We start from the raw sequence: 19,507 nt of genomic DNA on the forward strand, positions 1-19,507 counted from the left end.
ATAGCTATTTTCTTCTGAATTAGGACATTATCTCTGCAGAATTAAATGTGATCTATAATGATGTCTGTCGTCTCTTCTAATTCCAGGCAGTGAAAGAGATCCCAGTCGGTAAAAGCATCCTTTCTGAGTTTCAGTGTTACGTGTTGTCATGCCTGTTGAAGTGCAACAGAGAGAAGCCTTCCCAGGGCAGCGAGCAACTCGGCACCTCCCTGTAGCAAAGTTTCAGTGAATACAAGCAGGTATGAATCTCGATACTCATGTCGGATTCTGGTGTTGACTCGTAGTTTGTCGGCTTTTCTGTTCAGGGAAGGGGAATTGCAGATAATCACTGAAGGTAGAGGCGGCCTGTTTGCTCTTCGACACTGTCTTAGCCCTCCATGCTTTCCTCACCTCCACAGTCGTACCTGTTCGCTCGGGGTCCAAGCTCACAGTTCTCTCTGTAATTGGGGAGCAGGTCAGCAGTTGGGGTGGAGCAGGTGGAGTTTGTCTCGGGTGAAGCATAAAGTCACAGGGTTGCTTTCCCAATAGGCTGGAGTCGAGTTGTATTGTGTTGTAAGCTGTACTTCCAAAAAGCCCCTCATCACATACTTAATGGATTGAGTTTGTTGCGTGTAAAAAAAGATTAAAACACATTAGATTTACAACAACAAAAAAAGGCAAAACACTAACAGGACTGCATGGCAACAGAGCAGCGTCAAAGATTTGTGGTTATGAGTGAAATATCACAACAACTATTGGATGGATTGCTGTTAATTTTGTCTAGAAATCAATGTCTTGATGTTCTCCACAGTATGAGGTGATCCATTAACTTTTTTTTTCAATTTACTCAGTGCTTAATTTTACAATCAAACACCTGTAAAACTAATGGCACTCCCATGAACTTCAGAGGTACGGGTTCGGGATTCGGGTTTAGTGCTGATTATCAAATGTTTGCATGCTAATATTCAGCTAAGCTAAGACGGTGAACATATTAAACATGTTACATTCTACATGTTACATTAACATTGTCACTGTGGACATGTTAGCATGCTGGCGTTACACTGTAGCTCCAAGCACATCTCTGCTAAAGCCTCACAGAGCTACTAGCATGGCTGCAGATGCTTTCATCTTTATAGTTAATTAAGCTATTATCTCAGTTGCCTTTATCTTATCTATGAGAAATAAGGTAATTTTAGGCTTCAGACATGGGAGCGCTGAATTTGCAATGATGTACTGTCTTATGTAAAACGAAGGATCAAAAATAGATTTAGCTGCGCATCTCTAAACGGCACTATGTTGCAGAGAGTCTATACAAAAGTCTCTGAGGAGCAGGGAAGTTCTTGTGACATGTCACATCATGTAAAATTAATCTGTAAGACACCACTTCTTGGGTTACATCACGTGATGTAGAAGCGTGTCTTTATTGTGTTGCTTTCGTGTGGGGCAGCAAAAGAATCAACCTCACTCTATCAGTCTGTCACGTTAACAGTAAATTTCCAGCACAGAAAGCGCTGTGTGTCTATCAGCGCTGCTTGGTTAGTAAAGATGTCAAAGCTACATGAGCTATGGGCTCCACAGCCTTGCATGTTGTTTGATGAAATATGCATGACACTGGCAGAGCTGTAGATCTCCTGAAGTGATGGATATATATATAGTATGTGTTAAGGCTTGTTAAAGGAGTAGGCTGATGGGAGATGGGTGAAAACGCACTACACTGACATGGTTTGTGACATCACCACGGTGCCTTCAGACACTAAATACAGCTATATCCTGTATCTCATACATTTTGTAAGGTTTCTCTTCATTTAATGGACAATTCAGTGTCACCACAAGCTTTCGACTCTTTAATAGCCTTCCCGTTGCTTTATATCGCAATTCTCTTATTTTCTCTTTTCCTTCGCCATCCCATGTGTAAACACAGTGTCATGTCTCCCTGTTGAAATCAGGATCCATATCCAATCAGAACGTTGCCTAGATCCCCCTTGTGGTCTACTTACCATGTGTCTCCCAGCCTTATTACGCCTAGGGAACGCTTCCCTGACAGGCGCTATTGATCTCAGCCAGCTTGGAGCGACGCCATGAAAGTGCACATTGGCAACTGATGACAGCTTTATTAGAAAAGGAGGACATGGCGGATCAGCAAGTTTCCCCCACATCAAAAGGCCCAAAGGGGATGAACTATGGATAGAGTTCATCACATTTGTTTGGGGATCAATTCAGTGGCCGGTTTTTTGAAGGTGATTGATTTGTTTTGTCCAGTGGGGATAATGCACTCCAGCCACAGGTAAGCCTCAGCCATCGTAGAAGGAAAACATAGAAAAACAATATACATGTATTTTTGCATCACTATTCCAGGTTTCTATCAAATATGTCAAATCACTTCTTGCATTTCTCTGTGATGGAAAACACTGCCATTGTATTTATTGTGATGTATGGGCAGGTATGTGCTGATGGGCGGTGGAGAAATGCTCATGCAATGTTAAATTTGCTTTAGACTTCTTGGGAGCCTGTGACAAAGTGAGATTAGTGTTTGTTTTTGCCAATGACTTTCATTTGTTTTTATAAGATTGATTCTTATGGGAAATACCTGCATTGCTAATACTTGTACTGTGAAACTACATAAGAGAGGTTATGGGGTTTCCAAATAACAATCCAGCCTACCTTTCTGGAGCAGAAAATAGCATTTCCAATTTATTTTCTGACCACGGCAATTCAGGACTTCAATCAAAAGATCTGCAGAAAAAGAGCAGGTTTGCAGGGTGGGAAAAAAAAATCTAAATTCTTCTCCGAAACACAATTGCAACTGGCGGGATGACTTGATTCAAAGTGAGCTGGGGTCAGGGCTTTCTGACATCTGGCTTTAGAGTAGTTCGGACGAGTGCTAATGAAGATACAAACAGATCTGCTGGCAGGGTGTGAAGCAGGTGGCGCAAGGCCAAGCCATAAACGATTCCACCCCTGTGATGAATGCTCTGCCACATACATGAGGGGTGAGGGCGCGTGTTGTGTCGTGTTGAAAATGTGGATATTACACCTTGACCCAGTGAACCGATAAATATTCATTAGGCTGCCTTCCATTGAAAGAGAGCGAGAGTGTACAGACATCTCAGTGGTCTTGTTATGTAGGAAAATGGTGTGCCATAGCTAAGCTAGAGTGCAGCTGACTAGGAGGGGAGGAGGACGCCACCAACATAATGAGACTAATATACTGAAGCCTGATTTTTTTTTCTCCTTTACTTTGCATGAGCCTTGGCGCACTGAGTGAAACACACTGGCCTATAGCAAAGTTTGCGGCCTAGTGTTGCATGTTGATGTATTAAATGTCAGTGCTGGGAGCTGGCGTGTTTAACCAACATAACCTTATCTTTCAGCAATCACTTTGTCACAACCAGACCCACTGTTGGCTGGTTGTGTGTGGGAAGATGTGTGTGTTTTAATGGTTCAGGTCTACGTTTTTTCCCATGTGGGCAATACTCAGCAACCCTCATGATCCGAAACAATAATCTGAGGGATTTGTAATCACACTGTGTTAAACTTGTGACATGGTGTGAGGTGTGACATAAAGTTTTGCACTAAACTCTGACACCAAGCAGAGGGGACTTTTTTCGTTTCAACTCTGATCTCAGGTCGACTCACAATGCAAACACTTTGATCCTGATAGCCAGCGCCTTCATTCCTGGTGTCAGAAGTCTGGTGTGAAGAGTCAGAAACGCACACTGACAGTGTCACTGACCATGGTGCTGAAACTAAAGCCTGCTTATGTAACCAAGCTGCTCCTGTTCCACAACTGTCACTGCTATTAATAAATGAACAGGGCTATTTTAAGCAAGTAATGATACATTAAAACACTGATGATAGATATAAAGGATTTGCATATTACTGTCCCATAATAAAAAATTTTTTGCTGGTAGCCACTGTAAATAGCAGGAGATGCAGTCATTGAAGATGATGAGTTCGGCTGTTTTTAAGCTAAACCCTGCACATCCTCACTGGTTGTACTGAGGGAGGATAATTTGCAAATCATTTAGCTTCCTGCATGTCTTCATATCCTTCTTTCAAAAAGTATTGATGGCGGTTGCAGTCGAAAGATGACTTTCTCACTGAAGTAAAAGAAGCTCATATAGGGTGGGTCCTGCAGCGCTGACTTCTGAGAAGCCTCTGTGAGACTGTGAGGCAGCGGCGCTGAATTCATTTACGCAGCATCATGAGAAATGAAGGCGCCTGTGCACAGAGCCTGTGAAAGTCACGGTCCCAGTTAACAGAGAGAGAGAGAGACAGAGAGAGAGAGAGAGAGAGAGAGAGAGAGACTCCAACGCCCTTTCAATTCCACACGTGCACTCACACCTCGTCACCCTCTCACCTCTCTTTCACATATTGTAATGAGTTCACGTGCACGTCAGCAGCTGATACAACTACTTTGGAGGGACGAGATTTGACTAAACACGTGTCATGTTGTAGCCGCTTGTTGAGTTGAGAGAGAGCCTGAACCCCCGCACTGTAGTAGCTACAGTGTTTGTACCACTCCAACACGAAATGGGAAAAATAAATCTGGGTCATTCTATGCAAGTATAGGCCCATTTAGTTTCCAATCGTGCAATAAAACACTGTTGCAATCAGGAAATGGCCTTAGGGCCTATTGAAAACGAGTCTTTAGTTCCACTGTTTTGCGCTCTCTCTCTCTCTCTCTCTCTCTCTCTCTCTCTCTATGCTCTGACCCATTTACAGTAGCTACCGTCTAAGTTAAGTGCTTGACGTGATGGCGTATTCAGAATAGGTGGCTACGCTGCTAAAAACATCATGGGGAGGGGATTAGATATTCGACTCCTTATTCTGTTGATGGAGCAAGTAGAACTTCACCCAGTGTCTTAAAAAGGTCCGAACTAAATACATTAAAACATAGTGTTGTGCAGTTTAGGGCATTTTTGGAAGCTATGAGCTGCCTATTGCTTTTTCAGGGATAACATTTTTTAGAGCAAAGTCATGAGTTAGACTGGAAAACAGAAAAACTCTGAACTGCCTGAATCAAATAAAAAAAATACATCACTCGTTACTATTATTATTGATTATAATAATAATAATAAAAAAAAACACAAGACATTAGGGCGAGTGGCTTTGCAAGATTGATTCATCTGTTTGTCTTCTCTTGGGCAGCGGAGAGGGGCCGCGGACCAATCAGTTGCTTGTAATGTTTCAGTAGAGAGAGAGAGAGAGAGAGAGAGGAGAGAGAGAGAGAGAGAGAGAGAGAGAGAGAGAGGGAGGGGGCACCGCTGTTTCTCACTGCTGTTTCTCCATCCTCTGTTCTCCACACAGCGATCGGGGAGCTGCGGAATAGGCGTGTGTTACTCCAACCAAGATTACGTTCAGCGCCAAAACGCCGTGAAGAGAAGCGAGCTCCACAGCAAAGGTAAGCAGACTCGAGAGGCTGCTGGATGTTGGTAAAAGGCTGAAGGTGCAGGTGCTCCTGAGCAAAAATGTTGAAACGTACACGATCCGTGCGCGTTGTGCAAAGTAGGCTGTCATGTGGTTCTTGTCTTTTGCCTGCATGTGATGGAGATAACGGTGAAGATATTGGTTTGCATTGGCGCAGTCTTCCATTAAACATCCGGGACTGGTCGGTTTGTTGTCAGCGGGGCTCCCAGCTGTGTCAACTTGACAGGAAAAAAAGAAGTTGCGCCATTTGTGAATGCAGGACGAACCCCCCCCCCCCCTTCACACACACACACACACACCACACACACACACACACACACACACACACACACACACACACACACACTCAAACACAAAAGCACCAAATTGTGTTTGGCTTGCAATTCAAAACACATGGAAACGGCTCGGAGATGTTTGCGATCAACGAGTTTCATTCGTGCGTAAATGTTCGCTGACCGTGAAAGCGCGCTTGTACGTGTATATGGTGTGTTAATTATATATGTGTGTGTGTGTGTCCCAGAGAGGAATTCGCGCCAGTTGCAAGAGTATCGCGTTTACACTGCAAAGCAGAGGTGCACAGTGGTTTAATTAATCTCAAGAGAGCCGCGTATAGAAAGTGTGGCGCCTGGGACAGGGAGTGGATGATACCTCAGGACCACCCCGGCCCAGGAATCTGGGGGGGGGGGGGGGGGGGGGGGTTTCGTCCTGCTGTCGGCGAAGTGGGAGTCGTTTAGGATGCGGACATCTATTATTCTACCTGTGTACACTTGAATTATTAAGGGCGGCGGGGGGGGGGGGGGGGGAACTACAACAGCGTGGCCGTGCCTCTCTAACTCACGTTTGGCGCTCATTTGAAAGATGGTGACCATTCTTCTCCGTAACATCTGGTTTTACATGAATAGTCTGTCACCGCCCCTTTTCCTGTATCGCACACAGCTGCAAAACAGCCCCTCTTGGCACCGCCGTGCTATGTCTTAGGGCATTAGTTGGGTAATGTGTCTAAAGATCAGATGGATTAGGCGTGAATCCACAGCCACATTAAGCAGGTGTAATTTGATACTCCCGCCCATGGTGTGTGATGTGGAATTAATTGAAAAAGAGGATTGTGTAAAATTCTGGGTAAACCACAGACACATGAGCTTGAGTTGTGTCAGTCTGATGCCTATGAAGTTAACTGAGTGAGCCTGCGAGCCTTTTCCCCTCTTATTACTGGGGATCCAGGCAGCACCTTGCCTAATGTGTTTGCATATGAGTGTGTGTTGGTGCATTTGTGTGTGTAGGTAGGGTGGAGTATAGAGTTAATGCATTACATGGCTTTTGATGTGTGTGAATTAGGCTACATTAACTAAACGCCCTTGCATCCGACAGCATGTGCCTCTAAATCCTGATGACATGAAACCAAATATCATTGACTACCAAAGTGGAGTGATGACTGTCTGACCAGATGCTGTAGTTTTTTAGTGTCAGTGTCATCAATTATTAAAGCTACAGCAGGGCAACAAACTCTTGGCTTCATAAACAAACACACTGACTCTGAATACTCAAACCCTTCTTCCCTCGAAACGATTCGAGCTACGAGATATCTGTATCTTCTCGTATAGCGAGCGAATGGGCCATCCTCCATCGCTCCTGCTCGCACACCCAGTTTGTAGAAAGAGCTGTTTTCCAACGGAGACACCCTCATTCAATTGCACTTTTCTGTCTGGGATCTGTCAAATGTGAAAATAGTGCGATAAACAGCAGGTTGAGTTATACAGCAGGACACGCTGCTCATTTTTTAAATGGAAAAGAACAGTCAGTCAGACAGGACGTTTACACAGAAAAACATCATTGCTGTTACAGTAGAAATAAAGGTTTTTTATGTTCCCCCTCCATCTGTTAGCTTATACGCACTGTTACTGTAAGATACAGAAAGTGCCATAAATGCCCAGTTAAATCTCCATTTTTTAAAAAATTATTACATGGATAAAAAAGTCCATGCAAAAATAAGGAAAAAGCACTGCCAATTCTTGAAAGAAGATTTTGGAACAAACCCAATCCTCTTCTGTCTAAACAAACCGTCTCCTCTTCATTCAGCAGAAAATACGCCACGTTAAGAAAGCAAGATGCTATCAAAATGCCACTTCTCTGTGACTTATCAAGTCTTATTCAACCTTAAAATTGATTTTTTTTTCTCTCTCTCTTTTTGTGAACCAACGCAAAAAGAATTGACTATGTGGGAAGGACATTTCTTGCAGTGTGTGTGTGTGTGTGTGTGTGTGTGTGTGTGTGTAGGGTTGAATTTGCCAGGGCTCATTTTGGTGCATCAACACGCCTTGCACAAATCCCATTATTTCTTTTCACCAGCATCATAAGAGGCTCTGTAATGATGCTCTGTCTTGATGGATGCATGAAGATGAGGTGTTTGTCTTTGGCGTCTGTTTAAGGTTGCCGCACGCTGCGCTCTGTCAGAGGAATTAGCAGTGTGGGAAGTGGTAAAAGCCACACCTCAACGACTCATGATAATATGTAGAAAGATGACAGGCGCTGAGAGGTGTTAGTTCACAATCCTGTATAATAACTTTGGAACCAAGCGGCACAAACAAAGTGGCACAATGTCCAATATCTGAGAGGATGTTATGAATCAGTTAATGTCGGACATTAACGGATTGTGCTGAACATTTGATTTTTGCCAGGCCGAATAACAAGACTCACAGTCGACCTGTGTGTTCCTTTGTTAGGATAGTGTCAAAGTGATCGAAAGAGTTCTAACATTACTTCTAATAAAACTATTAGGTAATTCCAGACTTCATTAAGACTTGATACAAGGTTGTTTCTTGCTTTACTAAATACACTGAGCACTACTGAGAAATGCAATTTGTAGAACCTCTTTGAAATATTAAACAGCACATATCAGATTGCCTCACCATTAATAGCTGCTATGGAGTCGGACCCTTCAGATTCACCCATTACTCTATTCGCCCCAACACGAGCTGACACTGATAGACTATCCCTTTGCAACAAGGCATTCTCTTACCATCTCTACAGTATATTAAAGCTCTGTGCTGACATTCTGCAGTAGTGGGAAAGCAATAGTGGTCTGGATGACAAGGTGAAGGGCTTTGAGTGTTTTCGTATTGTTACAGTTGCATCTAAAGCCGACCACTGCATGAAAACGCCGGGCAGAGAGAGGAGAAGGTGCTATTTGGAAGAAAAGCTCTCATTGTTGATATAGTGCATTCATTTACAATCCAGATGAACGAGCGCTGCATAAGAGAACAATTTGAGGAAGTAGTGAGCAGTGCACACACACACACACACTCACATGCACATTCAGGTACAGACAGCATCTTTCCCTCCCTCCATTCCCTTCTCTTTTCTGCCGTTTTCTCTGCCTCTCTTTCCCTTTCAGCTTGACTCTTATAAACCACGCTGAGTGTTAAGCCATAAAGAGGCCATTTTGCATATTGCATATCAATAAAGAGCATTCAACTCTGACGCTGGGGGTTTTATTGGACTCTCGCAGACACAGGCAGCAGACCGGCGAGCGCGACGTGTCCCGTCATCTGTGTGTTTTTGTTGGGGTTTGGTTTGAAGATTCGCGATCAAGACATCACCTAGTCAACTTTTATGAATATGGGATATCATTAAAACCCCTAATGGTAGCACAAACAGTTAAAACAAATCAAAGCACAATAATAATGACAGAAAGGAAGTCAGTTTGGAGGATCAGATGTGGAGTGGAGCGATAAGAGGCATGGGCACGGTACTCGAGTTGAATAATCAGGAAGCAGCTTTTTTTTTCCAGGGCGATATTACTGTAATATTCAGCTCAGGTTACCATGACTGATCAACAGTCTGATTCGACTTACTTGCTAATATCCCCGTGGTAATTAACAGTATAACATTTACCTTTGAGCTAATCAGTGGAAGCAACATCAGTTATTTAAAATGTTGCCTGTCCTCCAACCGCATCTTCCTCATGGAGCCAAACAGAAGGAAGGAGGGGGGGGGGGGGGGGGGGCAGAGATGAGATGATTAGATGCTGCAGACATTATTGAAGCTAAAATAACCAGGTAGATTCATGGTTTTTCTAATGCAGAGTGGATTCACTACTGGCTAAATGTTGTGGTAATTGAAAAATCTGCTGGAGCTCGCTTTAGACAAACATTAGTCATGAACACAGTGCATATGCTCAGGCATACTGAGACACACTGATGTCCCCGTTATGCAAGTGGAATGAGTCATGTCATTATGTCAAATTGCAGAAAATTTCATTAAGTGAGTCAAACATTTTTGCAGGTCCCTATCACCCTCTTCGACAAGTTGAAAGAAATGCTTGCAGAGTTTTTAAGAAATTAATTTATTGGATACAGAATGCGGCCTCATTAGGAGGTACTAATGAGGGGTACTATGCAGCCTGTAAAAGTGTCTGTGGAAAATAACGTAAAAAATGTTTTTGCAGAAAAAACGTGAAGTCACTGGGGTCATCAGATTATTGGTGAATACAAATCTGTGACACCCCCCCCCCCCCCCCCCCGTTTGAAAATCATACAGGGAGGGTCTAACGAAAGGATGCTTTTGGTTTAATTGTGGGAAATGTAGGATCCAGCGTTTTTTGAAACTTGATTCATACTAGAAGCTAAGAGTTGAGAGTTCTCTGCCTCTGCAAACAAGCAAGTAATTAATGTCAGTATAGTCAATATAATATTTCCATAGGCATTAAACAATGGTTAAGGCCTGTACTACTGTGCTTTATACCACCCTGACATTTTTCTGTGTGTGTATGTAGTGATATTCAGGCTAATCTTTACTCCTGTGTCAGAAGGGCTCCCTCGTCCTCTCGCTCTGTTGGCAGGCCTGGAGTCCTGGCGACAAGACAAACACTAATAAAATAGGGAAGCGTGCATATTATATTTAATCCAGGTTCGGTGGAGCAAGGGTCTCTCACACACACACACACACATGGATGTTCACACTTCTCCTTTAATTGTCAGCACACCCTCTCAAATATTCATATTCATGACATATACCTCCATTGTCGCCATGATAGAGCCACTCTTACTGGAGAGTTAGCGCCGTGTTTTGACACATTTATGCCAGAATGATGAGTATTTAATCACACCCGCTTTTGTTATTGCAGGATAACCAGTCAACCCAAAGTCATAATCGTACAGTAAGCACTCACAGTAGTTTTAGAGACCACTCATCATGCTCAGAATGATGTAATGGAGAGAAAGACACCCACCTAACCCCCGCCCCCCCCACAAGCCTCCAATACAAACTCCGTGTCGGCATCGTCTCGCGGATGGGACCTGAAACAGAGCTTGCAGGCGAGTGGCAAGGTTAAAGAGGCGAGGGTAATTGCTGTAACCTATCTGGGTGGAAAAATGTTTGCTCATGTACCCAGTGTACTCTTCTCTGATGCACTTGGGCATGAAATTGTTCCCCTTTCCACCCTAGCAAGCCCCAAGCCCAAGTCCATTGCCCATCCCTAGCCAGGCGAGTTGGCCTTTCTGCATGTGTGTCTTTGTCTGTTTGCCTTCGGTTGCCTGTGTGAGTGTTTATTTGTGTGTTTGTTGATGTGTGTGTGTGTGTGTGTGTGTGTGTGTGTGTGTCAGTGAGGGGAAGGGGGGAGCAGAGAATGGGTGGGTGTTGGGTGTCAGCTGGCCCTCTCCACTCCTCTCTGACTGACAGAATAAGTGAGCGAGCGCTGCAATGATTATGGGCTGCATGGAGAACTGCGGCAGAATGATCACTGAGCATTTCATGCTAAAATTCAGAGAGAGAGGCAGAAAAAAACAGAGCATGAGAGAAGCTGATTTGAGGACTGTGGCCCAAGTGCTTCTTGGATGGGAAACATATTAGCATATGTTCATCCATATATTGATGGAGGAATGTGTGTTTGTGTGTGTGATTGATGAATTGATGGTTTTCATGATTGATGACCATTACTCACAGCTGTTCATTATATGTGGAACACTCTCAGCAAGTCATATAGTATGAACAATGTGACTTCATTCGTGTGTGTGTGTCTAAGCCCTTGTGCCGTGAGAAAACCACAATAGCACAAATCCAACATGCTTCCTGCTGTGTTATGTGCTTGAAAAACGTTGCCCAGGAGATGTGTGTTTGCACTACATATTCTAACTGTATATTCTATAGTAATTGTCAAGGGGAATACACACATACTCTGTGATGTGTTTCCCACGGCAATTGCGTGCAGGAGAAATAATATAAGCAGTTGGCCCCCAGTTGTCAAAAGCATATTCTTTTTTCCACATGACTGCATTGATAGAACCCACCCGTGACAATGCCATAAAATGACTCTTACTTATCAAGACAGAAATGAAATTTTGAATGAATACTTAGTGAGCACTAAAAAACATCGGTGTGTTATATTTTTCAGAATTACTGCGTGGGAAGCACAAGCATTTAAGAGGTCAAGTATATGACTTTTTCTGCAATAAATTGATCAGTCTCCAGCCACTTCTCCTGTTGCTATGCACAGCACATCTGCAGGTTACAAACGGTGAAGAATTAACACTTAAAAATTGGAGCAAATTTTTAAAACTGTCTCTTCGATTTCACACCGAACTAAACATAAGCGTGCTTCATATTTCTAGTTGACAACAGCTTAAATCCCCACACAAATAAACAGCATCCACATCAGACATCAGAATAAATATCTGAGCCATTAAATGCTCAAAAAAGGAATGAGAATCAGTTCATGTTGTTGATCTTTCTGGAGGGAAATAGCAGGTGAAAATATCAAAACTGTATCCAGAAAATCTATTTTTAAACCGTACTGCTAGTATCCCTTCCGCTGCCTTTATTTGGTTGTGTCCAAATTTGACAAAGCAAGATTGTCAACATTAGGTTGTTCTCCAGATTCTCTCTCCTCAGCTCACGGCTCCTCGTGCTACAGCTAATGTCTGTAGCAATACCAATAAAATTCCAAGATATTCGATACTAAATTTGATACCACAGCAAAAAAAAAAAAACACAAAAGGCTGCTTCTCACACAGTGTGCTAATACACAAGCACCTGTTAGTGCCTGCTCACACACACACACACACACACACACCTCCATATAGTCAGTGTGCGGGAAGTAGTTTACATTGACTAAGAAGGTGACAGACAGACTGAACTGTAATGACAGTAGCCTGCTACACCTGATGAGCTGTCGCTACATTAGCCTGAGCAAGCTAACGTTAGCCTTTATGAAGATTGTGTGTGGAGCTTTGTTACATCAGACGCCAGCTGCTGCAATTCACAAACAATAACTGTAACATGTGAGGACATGAACATTTTGACGACAAGTGCGCAACTGAAACTCACTCACCCTGAATGCTGTCTGCAGATCCAGATGCCAGTCTTTGAAGTGTTTGCTCCTTTCATTTGAAATGTTCTGTGGCACCTTTTGGTCATCTATAACATTTACAGCTTATGTTAGAGAAGATGAACACATCTTTTTACTGCTGTATTTTTGCTTTTAGTGAAGCTAAAAACTAAATAAACAACTATTTCCGTTATAAAACACGGCCAAATCAGACAGATCACGCACTGAGGAACATGTTGCTTGATTCACAGAAAATCCTTGAAACAAGTTGATTGATTGGATATGAAATGATCGCTCCCCAGTGGCAAGCAAATGGGAATGACATGAGAAGTTTGATGCAAGATTAAATGACTTGTTAAACTGGATGTTTTTATGATTTTCCCCTCGTGCCGGGACCATGAGAGAGATGAGTTTTACCTGAAGATGATCAGGGCATTGAGAAACGCGGGAGGGAGAGCGTGCTGGCCTGAAGGACAGTGGGATGATGGCTTAATGGAGTGGACGAGCAATTGAGTCTATGACTCAGGATGAAGGGATGGCAGTCACTTGATGAATGGATAATGGAGGGGAGTGAGGTGGGAGGGAGAGAGAAGTATCTTTAAACGCTACATCATGTTGTTGAGGTTGTTAATTTTGTTTTTCATGCATTTCCTGCATTTTTTTTTTTAGTTTCAGTTTTTCATTCCTTCCCTCATCTTCTCTCTTCTTCTTTTCTAATTCCTCTCCTGCCATCTCTCTTGTCTTCCCTATTCCCTCTCTTATGACTCCCTTGTACTACTTTACATTCCTCCCCTTTCATGCTTCCTACTTCCTTCCTCCTCCTCCTCTCATCACCTCCCCCATCTCATCTTCTGCCTATTTCCCTAATGCCCTCCTAATATCTGCCTCCACCACTTCTTACCCTGCCTCCATTTTGCAGACTTTGTCTCCCATTTTTATTTCACTACATTTGTCTAACCTCCCTGCCTTATTCTAATAGCTGCCACGCTTAATTCCCCCCCACCCCCTCCATTTGTCCTCAACCTTTACCTCACTGCCTCTCTGTCATCTCTCCGCCCTCCCCCCCAAAATAACATCTCTGCCTCCCCATCACTCTCCCTCTGCATGTTTTTCTACCTATTTTACATCGAACAGTCCCTTGCCTCCTCTCCACGGCCCTCTCTAGCAAGCGGGGCAGGTGGCGGTGCGAGTATAGGCTTTCAGTGGGACACGCCTGCGCTCAGATTTAAATAGATAATGGCAGAGCCCTAGTGCTTGTTGGGCTCTCTGAATAATGCAGGAGATCCTGAAGGCATTGTTGCCAGGCATCACTGATGGTGACATGCATACGCCTGCTCGCAAGCTTGCAATATTGATATCAAGAGAGAGGAAGGGACTCAGTGGCAGTTTTTTTTTTTTTTTTCACCCCATGAGGCAGCTTTGTTCTTGATACTACAAGTTGACTCTTATTGGTCAACTGATTTCAACCTTATAGTCAGTCGGGACAGAAGACAGTGATTTGTTAAATGTTTTGATCGGGGCCTCAGATCAGTCACGTGTCACTAGCTGGTTGCTGTGGCACTTAATACGGCTGTCAACTGTCACGAATGGATGTAGTGGAAATGCTTCATAGTCTAATAACAGTGATGACAAAACTGTATTTCACATGGTTTGGTCAAACCACGGTAACACATGAGCAAAATATATTGTTTCAGTTAGAGAGCTGCTGGATAAGAACTTAGATTTCAGCTTGACTCCTTTAGGCCTGTCACTTTTCCAAAAAGTCAAGTTCAAACGAATTCAAACTGGCATATAATTCGTTCAAACTAATTCAAACACAAGCCGAGCTGCACATCCCTGCATATAAATCTGGCTATCTCACCGTGATGGGCTTTTAAGGTTTGGCAAGAAGTAGGCGGCCTGACAAGGTTGTTACATTTTTCCAATGATTTTCGTTGCCTCTGCTAACTCACTTTGGTGGCAAGCTAGCAGGCGAGTCCTCCCGAGTTTTTGCCATCGTAGAGTAAAAGCAGCGCCTTTTACAAAGTCTTTGTTGGTAATTTTGCCAACTGCAGCGAAGAAGCCCAAATACTTCCACACTTGGCTTCTCAGATGCTTCGGAGTCGTGATTATCTGATTAGTACGGCTTTACTCACTTTTATATACTCCCATACTTTTATTTATTTTTTATTATTTTGCTGATGGGTAAATAAGGCAGTAATAGTTAGTAGTGCTAAGAACCCCTGCTGCTGGACCACAACAGTCTGATGTGCTTAAAGACTTTTAGTACAATAGGACTTTTCATTTATTTTTGCCCATGTTCAAATAAACGGTCGAATTTCGAATAAAAACACAACAGACCTATTGTCCTCTGTCTGAACATGGTCTGTAAACAGTACTGCAGGTGTCGGGGGAAATTTCTTTTCTTGTACAGTAATTAACATTTGTATTTTGTATTGGTGATTAGTCATTCGTATCTTCCCTTTAATCATCTTCGAGCATGATTTGAGCCCTGACCCTCTGCAGGTGCATGCTGTGCACATGATTTGTAGAACTGGCACTAAGTGGCGGTTTGTGGTACAGGCCACGTTGCCTGAGGTGCCAGTGCACCAGGGGGACAAGGACAGGGGGAACAATCCTTCGCGCTCCGCACACCCCTCCTGCTCGGAGTCATAACTCAGTGAAAACATGAATCAGCGTGATTTACACTTTAGCATTAGTATTTCCTAAGTCTGTTGCGGATAAGCATCCATAAATCAGCTTTATCCGTATATCCATAAATAAAGAGTTTACCTAGTGCATCATAATACACAGAGCAGCCACTGCTGTTTTTATTCCAAATCAAGCACTGCATAATTTTAGCCATAAATAGATGAGTGTACACACCCAGTTCATACATCCACCCTCATTAACCATTTGCTCCCGTTCTGCATCTTAACCCCTGTGATAAATGACAAGTAGTGCTTGCTCCATTTTAAGATTTATTTATCAGCAACTTAATACAGCTGACGCAGCCAGATTTATCTTTTGAATAAAAAAAAAAAAAAGAGCAATCACAGCACAGTAATTTTTTCCTCACTATTTTTCATTACCCATCACCTTCACATCGTCGTAAACAGGGTTCAATAGACTGTGATGCTGTAGTTGAAAACATCAACTGAATCAAAATGAGTTTGTAGCTTTTAAATATAAAAATGCCACCCTCGACTGTAAATCCTTTAAAACGTACAACTTGAATTTTAAGTTGCAGAGGTGACGTGACTTACATTACTCATGTATGCTAAAGGGTTAGCAGCGAGGGACCTGTGGGTGGTCTACTGTAGAGACGGTGTTATACGTGCGCAGGAGATAATGTCATCGGATTATTTACTCATTAGCGAGTGAGAAACTATATATCACGAAGATAAGATCTCTAACCCTCTTCATCTTGTCTTCCCCCCTATTTCCTCTGATGATGATGGCAGTGGCGCTGATATTGTCATTTGATCTCATCTCATGCTCTTATGAATCATAATCATAGGGCCGATTGTTTAGCTGTGTCTATTTCATACGGGACACTGCGCTAATGAGTATCAGTGTTATCCGTTCTGTCACCATCAGTAATCTTCTGGACTGTTGGGCAGCTCATCTGAGCATTTTGAGATTGGCCGGTCTATCAGAATAGTCAGTCGTGATTTGTGATGGAAACTTTGACTTTAAAGAAAAACCGGCTCTTTTCAAACTCAGGTAGATTGGCGGTCAGTTGTGAGCAAACTGTGACTTTTTCTGCTTTTCCAGCTTTTCAAGGTTTTAGGGACAGTCGAGCGAGCAGAAAAGAAATAAGTGGAGCTGTAAAAAAGAAAAATATGCCCCATTGTCTCCTGGTATCCTTGCTGCGAGCTATGCACTGGTGCTTGAGGAAAGAAGGGGGGAAAAGAAGATTGAGAGAGTTGTGTCTGTGATCTTATCTTGTTATTTTCTCTTTTGCTTGTTATTCACTACTTTTTCCTGCAAAGCCATCTCCCGGAGGGAGCTTCTTACTTTTCAAGAATACTGGGTTGGTCCCTCAGGGGGGCATTTTAGGGGAGCTGTTTGTGTGTGGCTGCCTTCGACTGTCTGTCAGAGACAGAGAGGGAGAGAAGGGAGGGAGATGGAAATGGAGGAGAGGAAGGACTAGACGGTGTTTGATCAGTGGGGGTGCTGAGTCACACTGGGATGTGATGGAGAGATTGGTGCTTTGCGACAGACGAGAGGGAGCGGAGAGAACGGGAGAGGAGGACAGAAGAGAAGAGACGGGCTAAACCAAAGTTTTTGAGAAGTAAAGCCTCAGCGCTCTCCGTCCTCCTTTAAGGTGTCTCTGCAAGAACAAACACACATGCAGACACATATGCACAATATCTCAACAATCTCTCCCCCTCTCTCTCTCTCTCTCTCTCCCTCTCTATCTGTCTGCGGGGGTCTGTCTTTGAGTCGGGGTGTAATCGCAGATGAGGCAGATGAAGCATAAATCCTGTCATATGTATTGCCACCCATCAGAGGTGTGGTATGGTGTGTGTGTGTGTGTGTGTGTGTGTGTGTGTGTGTGTGTGTGTGTGTGTGTGTGCGTGTGAGTGTTGGCTGTCAGCAGTTGTTCTCAGCAGAGCTGCTCCTAAAAGCTCCACTTTTACACCTCCAACAATGCCGGGCGTCCTCCAGGATGATTGTAGCGGGATTCATAAGTGTCTCCAGAAATACATGTGATAATCCGATTTGTTCCAAGCAACACTGAGTTTGAGTTTAGTCCAAGACTTAAAAAAAAAAAGTGATGTTTTAAATCAGAATTTCTGCAAACTGAGGGGTGGAAGATACAGACAACCAGTACAACAAGAGACTTATCAGATAAGAAAATATATATATATCATATATGACCAGTTAAACAAAGTGTTTTAAAAGGCGTTATGTAGCGATTATGTGGCCATTAGTTGAAACACTGTAATAATGCCAAATCAACTCCATATTTTTTATTTTAAGCTGGCAAGAAATATGGCATTAGCTGACATCACATTACAACTTGTTCAATATTAATCAGTTCATGACAGACTTACTCCATTTACTTGTCACTTTTTCATTCGACTAAATGCTACACTTATTTAATCCTGTTTATTTGAGTTTCCAGCTGAGGGAATCTATTTAATTTGTTTCATTATTTAAAATAATAATTTGACACTGGAATGAAAGGAGCTTTTTACACACCACAGATGAAAAGGCAAGTTTGTCATTTATATTTTTCCCCAAAGTAAAAAAAAAACTTTGCAGCATGTCATTATAACAGCACTGCTAATTTCTAGTTGGGGCCAGTTTGAGTTAAATGTGGCTTGTCTGGACGGGGGCCAGAGGCGGCAGCCGCTGCCAGGGGGGCAGCAGGAGGAGCCCACAGCTGTCACACAGCTCTGACCTGACGGCGTACAGGGGAGCAAAGGTCCAGCGGCCCGACATGATACAGCAGGGACCCTGACCTCTGTCTGGGATGTGACGCCACAGCTAATGAGGAAACACACTCGATATGAATAATAATTTAAAAGGGAATAGAACAGCTTATAACAGATTAATAATTTTTATTGTTATAACAGAGATAAGTGATAACAGTAGTAGTAGTAATAATACTTACAGTGTAAGCTGTGGTTGTCTAACGTACAATAAAAGTTGTGTGCTGAATAGTGTATCTGACCCCTCGCTGTGTAAACATTGGTGGCAAATGCAGTGACACCAGCAGGAGAATAAATAGGCAAGAGACAAGCTCCACAGGAGGGCCCCACTAGCAATGTGCACACAACTACACACACACGCACACACACACACACACACAGGGGCCTGCAGTGTGACAGTCAGTTGCATCGGTTGGATCACCGGGGGGCTGCAGGACCGAGGCCATTACAGACTGAGCACAGCCAGAGCTCTGGTACCTACAGCAGCCATTAATGAAATAGTCACTCTCCCTGTGAGTCTGTGTGTGCGTGCATTTCAGTGTGTACGCGCTGCTACTGGAGAGCGAAACGTCCCATATATGTAAAGTATATGTGTATGTGCAGTGAATCAACCCCATGCATGTAAATGCACGGGTGCATCTTTTTATTCCCATCATTGCTATCGTGCCACTGGCTTCCAGCTCGTCCTCGGCGTCGGCTGCACTCGCCACTGATCTGCTTCACTCAGGGAAGCTCAGCACACTCTCTCACAGTGATCACTGTAGTGCTAGAGGTCATTTCAGCGTTGGCATTTTGTTACAGTAAGACGATTAGTGCAGAGGCAACTGACAGCATTTCTGATAATCAGTGCATCTTTTAAGTAGTTTCTGAAAAACAGAACATTTACTGATTCCGTCTTTTCAGTTGTGAAGATTTGCTGCTTTAGTTTGTTGTTCAGACAAATTAGCAATTTGAAGATGCCCCTTTGGGCTCGGGGGACCTATAATAAGTATTTTTGGCAAAGCAATCACAAAAAACAGTTTATTAGCTGTAGCCCTAAAGACATTAAGAAGAAGAACACCTTTGTATTCTGCCACTGTAGGTTTTGATTTATAGTTCAGAGTCAGATTTCACCTGTTGATATCCTCTCCACAATGCTAGACCGGATCAGACCATGTCACGCTTTATATTCTCCAGAGCTACACACAGATTTATCCAATGACGTTATTTCACTGTGTCTTGCAGCTGAGTAAAAGATGAGAGCATGCAGTCACTGCGTCGATGTTCCTTCACTCACACAGAGAAGGTTGGCAGAGCAAACGCTTTGGTAGATGTTTGTTAGGGAAAATGAGAAGACCGCTGAGCGTCTTTTTTA

General features: G+C 43.2%; 1 protein-coding gene across 3 annotated transcripts in view; it reads left to right on the plus strand.

Moving 5' to 3' along the window:
• Positions 1-5,286: 5,286 nt before the first annotated feature.
• The window catches only part of dlgap3 (discs, large (Drosophila) homolog-associated protein 3), a 117,241-nt gene continuing 103,020 nt past the window's right edge, over positions 5,287-19,507 (plus strand). For 2 of the 3 annotated variants that reach the window (XR_008829929.1, XM_056399869.1), the window contains exon 1: positions 5,287-5,383. The gene's annotated coding sequence lies outside the window, so the exon portion shown is untranslated. The remainder of the gene's footprint in view (positions 5,384-19,507) is intronic. The other variant, XM_056399870.1, reaches the window with a different exon arrangement.

The sequence above is a fragment of the Seriola aureovittata genome, chromosome 16 (assembly GCF_021018895.1).
Source record: "Seriola aureovittata isolate HTS-2021-v1 ecotype China chromosome 16, ASM2101889v1, whole genome shotgun sequence".
Classification (NCBI taxonomy): domain Eukaryota; kingdom Metazoa; phylum Chordata; class Actinopteri; order Carangiformes; family Carangidae; genus Seriola; species Seriola aureovittata.